General features: G+C 42.8%; 1 long non-coding RNA gene across 1 annotated transcript; it reads left to right on the forward strand.

The window, feature by feature from the left end:
• Positions 1-246: 246 nt before the first annotated feature.
• On the forward strand, positions 247-8,794 carry LOC131276308 (uncharacterized). Its single transcript, XR_011647643.1, has 2 exons — positions 247-1,130; positions 8,586-8,794. It is a non-coding gene; the product is annotated as an uncharacterized lncRNA (long non-coding RNA).
• The last annotated feature ends 2,507 nt before the right edge of the window (positions 8,795-11,301 follow it).

Consider the following 11,301-nt stretch of genomic DNA (forward strand, 5'->3'; position numbering starts at 1 on the left):
TTTCTCCAAAATAGCTTTTCCCTCGTGGTCCCCCCCTCCCGCCCCCGGCCCGGCCTGCGTCCTGCCTCATCGCTTCGGCCCCGGGCCCGGGCCCAGCCGCTTCCCAGCAGAGCTTGGCTGTTCCTTGAACTTTCAGTGTTGGTTCGATTTCCTCCAGTGGTACCACATGCTGCTGTGCAAACAGAGCACGTGGTCCCGCCAAACAAAGGAACATGTGTGCTGCACACCATCCCCCTACCACGGGAGCGCCGAGCCCCGCCGGGAGCGGGCCCGGCCTGCGCGCTCTAATTTTTCACCGCAGTCGAAAGCCCCCGCCAGCCCCCCAGGAAGCGGCGGGGGTGGGAGCGCGGCCGGGGAGCAGGGGCCCCCGCGCCAGCGTTTTCTCCACCGCGGCCCTGCAAATAGCACGTGAACGCGCACGGCGGAGCCGGGCTTCCCGCACCCTGTTCGGGTGGCCTTCTCCCTCCCACCGGCTTCCAAGGTCCCCGCGGTGACGAGCTGGCGCTCCCGGGGGACGTCGCGGGAGGGGCCCGGGGCTGGTCGCAGCTGTCAAAACGTTTCGGGAGGCGGGGCGAAGGCACGCTGCGGGGCACACGCGGAGCGCCGCCAACCTGTCGGTGGGATGCGGCGCGGTAATTGCCTGAGGATTAGTTATCTCCGCGCTCTGCTCGTTAGCGGGAGGGTGGCGCGCCTCCGGCGTGCGGGGAGCGCCCGCAGAGGCCGAGGACGTGGCCTCCCGGGTCGTGATCATGAAAGGCTCCATCTCCTGAGCGCCCCCCCTCCCCGCCCTGCCCTCCTCCTCCCTCTTCCTCCCAACCTCACTTCCTGACTTTTTCCTGAAGGTCTTATGAAATGCGCAATTTAGGAAGGTTAGAAAAAGCAAAACAACCTGGACGGGTTGGTGATGGGGGAGGGGCGCTGCGGGGGAACAGGGCGGGGCTCCCTGAGTCAAAGGGCCCCGGGGAAGGACTTTGGCGTTTTCTCCTGCCCAGGAGCGAGGCGGGAGAACGCCTGGGTTCGTTTTCTAGGCAGGCTGGTTCCTGATAGGTTTCAACTTCCTTTCCTGTGTGAGCGCTTAAGACCAGGGAGCAATGGCGAGGTGGCCGTAGCCAGCGGATTTGGAGCCGGAGGTGAGCCGCCTTGGGTTGCGGGAAGGCTCAGGGCCACCGCGGGCTGAGCAGGCCCCTCTGGACCCCCGCAACGCTCTGGGTGCTGCTATCCTAGAGGCACGATGGAAGAATGATTTGTTTCTAGCTGCTTCCTCTTGGACTGGATGCCCGGATAACAGGGGCCAAGGCTACTCCTTCACCACACTGAGCACACTGCCAGTATACAGAAGGTGCTCAAAAATGTGTGCTCGCCCCAAGGGGCACTAGGGTATAAAATGCATTGAGGCACATTGACTCATTAGCAATGTAACCAAGGGCCGGGACATCTGACTTCCAAAACAGGATGAATACTTGACCCACAGATTTGTGTACTCAAGTGTAAATTACCCAAAATGGGATTTAACACATAGTAGGTACTCGATAGATGTTAGTTCCTCTCTACATCTTGCTTTATTCATCCCAAAAATTGGGGATTAAAAAAATACAGGCAAAAAGAAAAAAAAAAAAAAACCTTTGATGTCTCAGGAGGAGGTAATTAACGATCTCTTAACCCATCTGAAAGGGCCAACAGAGTACAAAGTTGTTTTATAATTAAGAAATGTATCAAACCCTGTGCAGGACTAATTGCTGTGCAAATTTGATTGAGGCCTGTGAGGACAGGATTTCCCTTAATGGGTTGCAGCATCGGGGACTATTTAATATTCTTCCGGGAAGTTCCAGTGCCCACACGACAGCGCTGGGGATTGCATTATCCACCTTAGGAGGACTCCTCAATGGTTCAGAGTAAATGCACCAGGGCTTTGCTTAAATAATTATTTTGAAACTGGAAGGTTTATTGAGAGTTCAGGGTTCAGATTTAGAAATGTCAGAAATAGAGTTTTATTTGTTTCCATTGCACGTAATGAATTGCCCTTTAAATAATGAAGCAATGAAAATGCCAAGTACCACATACTCCAATGAATTACCAAATGTTGAATTGGGCTCCTGTGAGCATAAGGCTTCCAAGCCACATCCATCAGAGAATTGGGACACTTAAAAAATTTCCACAGAAATCATTGATCCAGAGGGAACTTGGTGAAGAGAACATACCCTAACCAAGTCTGAAGTCTAAACTTGTCAATTCTGCTTTAGTATTATGTGAATACTTGGTGGTCCTTTTCATTGAGCATCTGGAATAATACCTTGGAGAGGCGGCAACTGAGAGAAGCTCCTAGAACTTCCTGTGTGGGTGCCATTTATTTGCAAGAGATAAAAATAGGCTTCCTTTGTCAGGAAGGCCATGCATATGTATTCAAATTGGGGCCAAGTGGGAACTGAGGGGTACCATCGGCTCCCTTCCTTGGGGTCTGAGGCCCCTGGATCACAGGTGAATTCTGATGTTCAACCAAAGGACTAGAGTGTCCTTGGGGTCAAATTCTTCTCAGCCACCTACAGGGCCTCAGAACACCGAAGTCATTTTCCCTTCTTATCTCTCATTTATTCTCTCTCTCATCTCTATCTTCTTTAGACAAATGATCTCCCTTGTTATTTCTCAGGCTAATTCATCCATGTTTTCCCTTGACTTCATTGGGGTTTTATCCCAAAATTATCATTTTTCTCTGATGTTTGTCTTATATTTCTTTGTCCACCTTCCCTTCATTTTCTTTCTGCTTTCACCCATAGTCTAGTCTTCTTGATTTTGAAAATAATTCTTCCTTTGAATTTGCCTTTTTTCTTGTTACACTTTTAGATCTTGTTTCTGCTTATATCCTCTCTTATTTGCCTACTGACTTCGTGTGACATGATTCAGTGTTCCTTGAACCCCTGAAATCCTTGCTCACTTTAGTTAACTGATTGTCCATTTCAGTGGTCTATTCTGGCCCCATCCTCCTTTGTTACTCCATCTCTCCTTAAGATCCTCTGAGCATATAGCACATGGTACTTCTCTAAGTCTTCTCCAAAGTTGGCTGATGTTCCTCATCTGGCTCTCCAGATCTCTCTGCTTCCATCTCCCCAAGTAAACGCAGGTCTCAATCATCAGAGCTGACATTTATTGGATACTTACTTTGCACTTTAATCCTCCCATCAACCCTTTAAACCATGTACATGAATTATTTCATTTTATAGAGGAAGAACCTGAGGCTGAAAGGGCTGGTAGGTGTCAGCCCCAGGCCTGCTCTGTCTCCTGAGCTCAAGCACTTCAGGAGGCTGCTACAGTGCTCAGGGTTTGGTTGTCTGATCTCAAGACCCTGTTCTCCTCTCATTGTCTTGGAGCTCCCACCATATCTCAAAACCCAACTGCCTTAAATTGTACTGATTAGCAGGCAGGGGTTCTTAACCCGGGGTCCATGGACCCCCCAAAGGGGTCTGTGGAAAGATTTCAGGGCATCCGTGAGCTTGACTTGAAAAAAAACCAACTTATTAATCTTTTTTTTCTCTGACCTCTAACTGAAATCTAGCATTTCTTTCACTTATGAATGTATACAATAAATTACAGTAATATTCATTCCATATCACATTACAGTTGATGCGCCCTCAAAAAATCGCTTACGCTCATCCACACTTTAAAATGACAGTAGTTGTTAGACCCGAAGCTAGCTGAGTGTCATAAAACTATCTGCTGCTACATTCTGAGAAGGAGTCTGTGGTTTGCACTTGACTGGCAAAGGGATCAATGGAACAAAAAAGGTTAAGAACCCCTAGATTAGCTGATCCCTTTGCCTCCTTCCAGCTCCTTTCTGACTCCTGTAATAGAACCACCTTTTTCCCCAGGACCAAGTTTTGACCATTCAAACCCTCCTATCTTTTTCCAGCTTACCTTGCCCAACCCTTCATCCCATTAGGTCTTAAGCATATTTACTTTACAATGTCTCCTGAATATTTTTTTTTTCACGATCACTGCTGTGCCATTAATTTTGACACTTAAATGGTGCCTTGTAGCAACTAGCAGGCCACTATTCCTGCTGCTGATCATAAAGTCCTGTTAAAACATTTCTTTCACATTCACATGATTTTGCTCTAAGAACTTGGATGACTTCCCTTTACCTGCAATAAAATTGATATGCCTTCATTTGTTATTCAAGGTCCTCTATGTTCTGAACCTCCCAACATCATTCCACACTATCTTAATTTTTCTTAACAACCTCTTTGCTCTGTATTAGTTAATTAACTAATTAATTACTTGATATCCTGCTTTGTGCAATAAGGCCTTAAGGGCCCTGTCCCAGTCTCATCTGCAGGGACCCAGGACACTGGCATCAAGGTACAGTGCAAGAAAGTACTTGAGTTACAGACCTGGATCCAAAGCTCATCTCTGCGTTGGGTAGCTGGGGACCTGGAGCAAGTTAGTTAGAACCAACCTCCCTCTGTCCTTATGTTATTATCTGTATGTTGTGGAGTTGTCCTGAAGTTTAAACGAGGAAATAAATGTAATGCTTGTGGCAAAGAGAAGATACTCGGTAAATGGTAGCTATAATGGGTACTTTTTATTTCTCCAACATGCTTGGTGCTTTTGATTCTGAGCCTTTGGCTTTGATACCCTCTTCTGGAGTTGCCTGCCACTATGTCTGCACTGATCAGAATTCTCCTGGGAAAAGCCTTTCCTTGCTCCCTTCAGGTGAGGATTTTCCCTAAACTAAATTTGGCACCAAGAACAGGTACCCTGCAAATCAACTCTCAATAGCTACCATTCTATATCCTTCTCTACTTGCTCCAAGCAGTGCCCCAATTGCCCAACCATCTCAGGGTTGCCTGTGACAGCACCAAGTCCTGGAATGATGACGACATGGAGTCCCCAGGGAAATGCTACAGGGATAGAATGGAGGGGTGGAGGGAACTGGAAAAGTCAGGGAGGGTGTCACATTTCCTTCCTTCCCTCCCTCCTTCCTTCCTTCCTCCGTCCCTCCCTCCCTACCTCTTTCTTCCCTCTGTCTCTCTTTCTTCTTTCTGTCTTTCTTGGACAAAATGAGTATTGCATTTAACCAATATCTTGAATAAACGCAATTTTAGGATGAAATCAAAACAAAACTTTGTTTTTGTTTCCCACTGACCATTCAAAATGTATTCAGTGGGAAGCGGATGTGATGCGACCAGTTGGGCGCCCACCTGCCACATGGGAGGTCCCAGTGCCTCCTAAAGAAGATAAGCAGGTGCCATCCCACCACAATAAACTAGATGCCCCACTGACGCAATGAGCCAGCAGATGCCGCAGCTCGCGGAGCGAAAGTGGCTTAGGCCATAGGCATTCCCCTCCCATCTGGGAGGTCCCAGGTTCGGTTCTCAGTGCCTCCTGGACAACGTAAGCAACCAATGAGCAGACAGACAAGAGAACCATGGGGAGTGCGGTGGGGGGATAAATAAAAAATAAATAAGTTAAAGTAAATAAATAAAAAAACATTTAAAAAATGTACTCAGTGGTGATAGTTTCCCTGCCCCTGGATGAAAACGTTGGTGGATCCACTACTTAAACATTTATTTATTAAGATGTAATTTAAATACAATAATATGCACAGACCTTAAGTGTTCAGTTTGATGAGTTTGACAATTCTCTATAACTGAAAACCACCACCCAAAGCAAGATAGAGAGCATTTCTGTTATCCCAGAAACTACCCTCCTTTGTGGCAGTCACTTTTCCACCAACTCTAATTTCATCATCACCGCCTGCACTTTGCAACCACTGTTCTGATTTCTCTCGCAATAGATTAGTTTAGCCTGTTCTGTCTTAATATAAATGGACTCATGTAGTATATATTCTTTTCTGTCTGCCCTCTTTTGTACTACACAATGTTTCAGAGATCTATCCATGTTGTTGATTGTATCAGCAGTTCATTCCTTCTTATTGCTATGTAGTATTCTTTTGTATGAATATACTGCATTTTTTTCATTCATTCACCTGGGGATTGACATTTGGGTTGTTTCTAGATTTTGGGTACTATGAATAAAGCTGCTATAAACATATGTATGCAAGTCTTTTTGTGGACAGATGTTTTCATTTTTGGGGTGAGCGTGTGACTATCTGGGAGTAGACTTGCTGGGTCATAAATGTATTTTAAACTTTATAAGAAATTCCCAAAAAGTTCTCCAAAATTATTTGTACCATTTTCACTTTTATTAATGTTGTTTGAGAATTCCAGCTGTTCTGCATTTTCACTCAAATTTCATTGGAAATTTTCAGTATTTTTGATTATAGCCATTTTAATGGGTATGGAATGGTACATCATCGAAGTTTTAATTTGCATTTCCCTAATGACTAATGATATTGAGCTCCTTTTTATGTGCTTATTGGCCATTTGTGTACCTTTTTTAGTGAAGTAACTTGCTAAGTGTGTTGACCCTTTTTTATGGGAATTTTAATCTTTTTATTGCAGATCCATAGTAGTTCTTTATACTTTCTGGGTACAAGCCCTTTGTCAGAAATATGCATTGTGAATATCTTTGCTCAGTCTCTGAGTTGCCTATTCATTTTCTTAATGGTGTCTTTTATACAGGAGAACTAAAAAATTTTGGTGAAGTCCTATTTACAAATTCTTTATTTGGTAATTGTGATTTTGGAGTACTGTCTTGAAAGTCTTTGCCTAACCCAAGGTCATAAAAATAATCTCTTATGTTTTCTTCTAGAAGCTTTATTCCTAGCTTTCATATTTAAGTCTTTGATCCATCTAGATTAATTTCTTTATATGGAGTGAGATAGAGATCAAGGATCATATTTTTTTCCAGATAGCTATCCAGTTATTTCAACACTATTTCTTAATTTTTTTTCCCTTTCTTTATTCAATTGATTTAATGCCTTGGTTAAAAATCAATTGATCATATGTATATATTTTTTATCTACTTCTGGACTCTGTATTCTGCTTTATTGTTCTGTTTGTCTATCCTTATGCCAAAATCATATTGCTTGATTATTCTGGCTTTATAGTAGTTTCTCCTTACTCAAAATAGATTTTGCTGTTATCTTCATTTGCATTTCCATATTAATTTTACATTTTCTTATAAATTTCTTCAAAGTATCTTTCTGGGATTTTGATTAAAACTTTGTTGAGGGAAGCAGACTTGGCCCAGTGGGTAGGGAGTCCGTCTACTACATGGGAGGTCTGCGGTTCAAACCCTGGGCCTCCTTGACCCATGTGGAGCTGGCCCATGTGCAGTGCTGATGCACACAAGGAGTGCCGCCCCACGCAGGGGTGTCCCCCATGTAGGGGAGCCCCACATGCAAGGAGTGCGCCCCGTAAGGAGAGCCGCCCAGCACGAAAGAAAGTGCAGCCTGCCCAGGAATGGCGCTGCACACACGGAGAGCTGATGCAACAAAAAGAAACACAGATTCCCTTGCTGCTGACAACAACAGAAGCAGACAAAGAAGACGCAGCAAATAGACACAGAGAACAGACAACCGGGGTGGGGGGTGGGAGGGAAGGGGAGAGAAATAAATAAAAAAATAAAAATAAATCTTTCAAAAAAAAATTAAAAATAAAACTTTGTTGAATTTATAGATCAATTTGGGGAAGAATGGAAGTTGTGGCAGTTTGAGATTATTTTATGAATTCCAAAGAGAGAAAGATTATGTTTGTAAATTTATTTATTCCCCTGGGTGTGATTTCCTTTGATTGCATTAAATTCAACTGAGATGTCTTTGATTAAATTACCTGTCAAGATTAGGGCATTTGATTTGACTATATCAGGGGTTGTGACTCAAGCTGAAGCTCTCCTCCCTTGCTGGGTCTTATATAAACAGACACTCACACAAGAAGACACACAGAGGAGACACTTTGTCATCTTTGATCCTGCCATTTGACAGAAAGGAGAGGGCTCAAACAGCTAAAACCCCAGGGAGAGATGGACCATTTGCCTGATAACTTACAGCTGACTTTAGGAAGAGAGCTCAGACTGATATAGGAGTACCTGAGGGACAAGCCCTATGCCAGCCTGCAGCTGAAATTAGGAAGAAACTGTCCCCATGGAGCCTCGAGAGCCGAAGGCTGAAACCCAGCAGACATCACCCACCATCTTGCTTCAACACATGGTAGCTGACTTTGGTTAGACAGTACTTCTTACAGTACCTTGAGATGGATTTTCCACAGCCTTGGGACTGTAAGATTTTACCCCAAATAAATAACATTTATAAAAGCCAACAGATTTCTGGTACTTTGTATTGGCACCCTTTTTGCTGGCCAATATAGAAATCTTATCAGTATTGTTAACAATAGTGAACCTTCTAATCCATGAAATGGTATATCATATTTTTATTTAGATCTGCTTTAATATCTCTCAGCAAGGTTTTATAGTTTCAAAGGAGAGCTCTTATAAATCTTCTTTTAGACTTATTTCTAAATAGCTTTTTTTAAAAAAAAGTTATTGTAATAGTGTATATATTTTTAGGAGGTACTGGGGATTGAATCCAGGACCTCATACATGGAAAGCAGTCACTTAACTACTGAGCCACATCCACTCCCCAATGAGAGTTGTTTTGTTTTTGTTTATTTGTTTGTTTGCTTGTTTTTCAGGAGGCATCAGAGATTGAACTTGGGACTTCATATATGGAAAGCAGGCATCCAACTACTTGAGCTACATCTACTCCCTGTAATAGCATTTTAAAATTTTACTTTATAAATCCTTCTTGCCATATATAGAAATACAATTGATTTTTTAGATTTACCTTGTATCCTGGGACCTTAATAAATGAAATGCTGTGCTCATCCCGTCAGAAACCCTAGTCCTAGCAGAAATCGAGTGTTTCTTCTTCAATTTATCCCAAACCCTCCCTACTACCTGCCACTGCCCTAGGTCACTGCTGATGAGCAGCACTCAAAAAAGTCTTTGTTGATTGCTTGCTTATTGATGCAGGCTGCTAATTTTCATCATGGTCCTGCCATTTTAAGGACATGCCCCTGAATCAGAATTACCTTTAAGTCATACTTAACTCTTAGGATGAGATCTGTGGGCTCTGCTGAAGATACTGAACTCTGAACTGACAATTATCAGACCAATATTTTAATATCATCTTTTCCTTTAAAATTTCTATCTATCCTTTTTTTCTTTCTTCTGGTATCGTATTTACTCTCCCCTTGCAGTTTAGAATGTGCTCAACCGATTTTCTCTCCTCATGATTCATCTGCTTTAGTTCTCATTTATTACTTACATTATACCCTATTGGACTAAAATTTAGCTCTGCTCTGAGAACCCCTTTATCCTTAAGTGGCCCTCTTGGCAGTTGTGGGCCTTGGAAGTTCCTGCCTTAGACCCTGAAGTGCTGGTGCAGGGACCAGACTGGATTATTTAGGTAATTCTTGCTTCCAGATATGTATATAGAGCATTACTTGTCTCAGCTCTCCTCTCTCTGTTTTTAACCGGCACAAATATCCTAGAGCAGACACAAAAGATAATCAACATTACTGATACAAGTTACTCAGTGATGGCTATTCAGGAATTATAATGAAAAATTCAGTGGGATGAAAAATATGGCCCTTGGAAGTTGGTCCTTAGAGCAGGCAAACTGTACAGCCAAAATAGAATCACTTTTTTAGGTATTCCAGTTGAGTCACAGATTTGGTGAGTTCATTTCTGAACTTTTGCATGTTTGCCAGTCATTGGTCTACTTTTATTAAATATTTAGAGAGAGTTTCTTAAAGAAACTGTGTGATCAATGAACTTGAAACTGTTTCTTAGTGGGGTCTTTCATTTATTCATGAAGGTGTTTTGTTTTTTTTTTTTGAGGGGTTGTAGAGCCCAAAATATATCACTTCACTAAATTTCTTAATGAACCAAAGACAGATCAAAGCTACCTATTTTACAGTTGGAGAAGTTGAGGCACAGGCAACTGGATGAGCAGTAATTTCTCTATGGAATAGACTTACCTGCAGTGTCCCAATATTTGTCTGTACCACCCAGACTGATATACAACAAGTGATATACAGCAACTGGCTGTATAGGCCACAATATCACTGCGTGTGTGTGTGTCAGTCTGTCTGAGTTATAACTTTTCTTCTCTGCCACAACACTCACCTAAAAAAATATGTCATCCCATACATTACAGAACGAACACCCCATTGTATCTTGGCCTACTTAGCAACTCCCTTGTGGTACATTCAAAATGGAGGGCATTTGATTGAATTGAAAAATACTATGGTCAAGGTCCATAGTATCACTGGCTCTGATCAAGCTAATCCTTATGAACCAAGCAGGATTTGGCCTTGTCTGTATTTAGATGGGAAAAACCTCTCAGGAAAATAGCCAGAGTGGGCAAGAGGGACAGAGAATGGCATCAGGACATTCTAAGAGAAGGAGTTTTTGAAGTAAAATAATTTTATGCTGAGAAGAGAGGACATAGGATGACCTCCATTGAACAAGAGTAATTTTTCTTTGAAATTACTCATGTTCAGAAAGATTTTTCAAGTTTTTGCTCTATACACCTAATTATTAAAAAGTGATTATTTTTATATACATATGACCAATAAGCGCATGAAAAGATGCTCTACATCATTGGTCATTAAATAAATGTATACCAAACCACAATGAACTACAACGTCACACTGGGAAGGCTATTCTTTTTACTTTAAAAAACCCAGAAATTAATAAGCGTTGATGAAGTTGGAATAGGGAGTTAAGGCTTAAAATGTACAGAATTTTTATTTGGGTTGATGGAAAAGTTTGGGTCTTGATTTTCCTTTCATTCCTGATGTATCCTCCCTGGTGTGGTGGTTTGAATCTGTACAAACCCCAGAAAAACATGTTCTTAAATCTAATGCATTCCTGTGAATGTGAGCCTGCTGTAAGTAGGACCTTTTGATGAGGTTACTTCAGTTAAGTTGTGGCCTAGCCCAGTCAGGGACGTGTCTCCATCTTATTACTGGAGTCCTTCATGAGCAGAGTGAAATTCAGACAGAATTGGAGAAAGCCATGGAGGGAGCAGTCAGAAGCTGAAATTCAATGAAAACAAGGGAACAGGGAGACCAGGCAAGGCTGCCATGTGCATATGATGGGGGAGCTAATAAAGGTCAAGGTCACCAGCAGCCAGCCCCAGGTCACTACAGTATTTGGGAAGAAAGCACCACCTTGATGACGCCTTGATTTGGACTTATTCCCAGCCTCAAACAGTGAGTGAGTCAATTCCCATTGTTTAACCCAACCCACTTCATGGTGTTTGCTTGAGCAACCTAGGAAACAAAAACAACTGGGTGTAAGGATTTGGGATTGACAGCTCATTGAAAAATGTGTCATTTT

The sequence above is a fragment of the Dasypus novemcinctus genome, chromosome 27 (genome assembly GCF_030445035.2).
Source record: "Dasypus novemcinctus isolate mDasNov1 chromosome 27, mDasNov1.1.hap2, whole genome shotgun sequence".
In the NCBI taxonomy this organism is placed as follows: domain Eukaryota; kingdom Metazoa; phylum Chordata; class Mammalia; order Cingulata; family Dasypodidae; genus Dasypus; species Dasypus novemcinctus.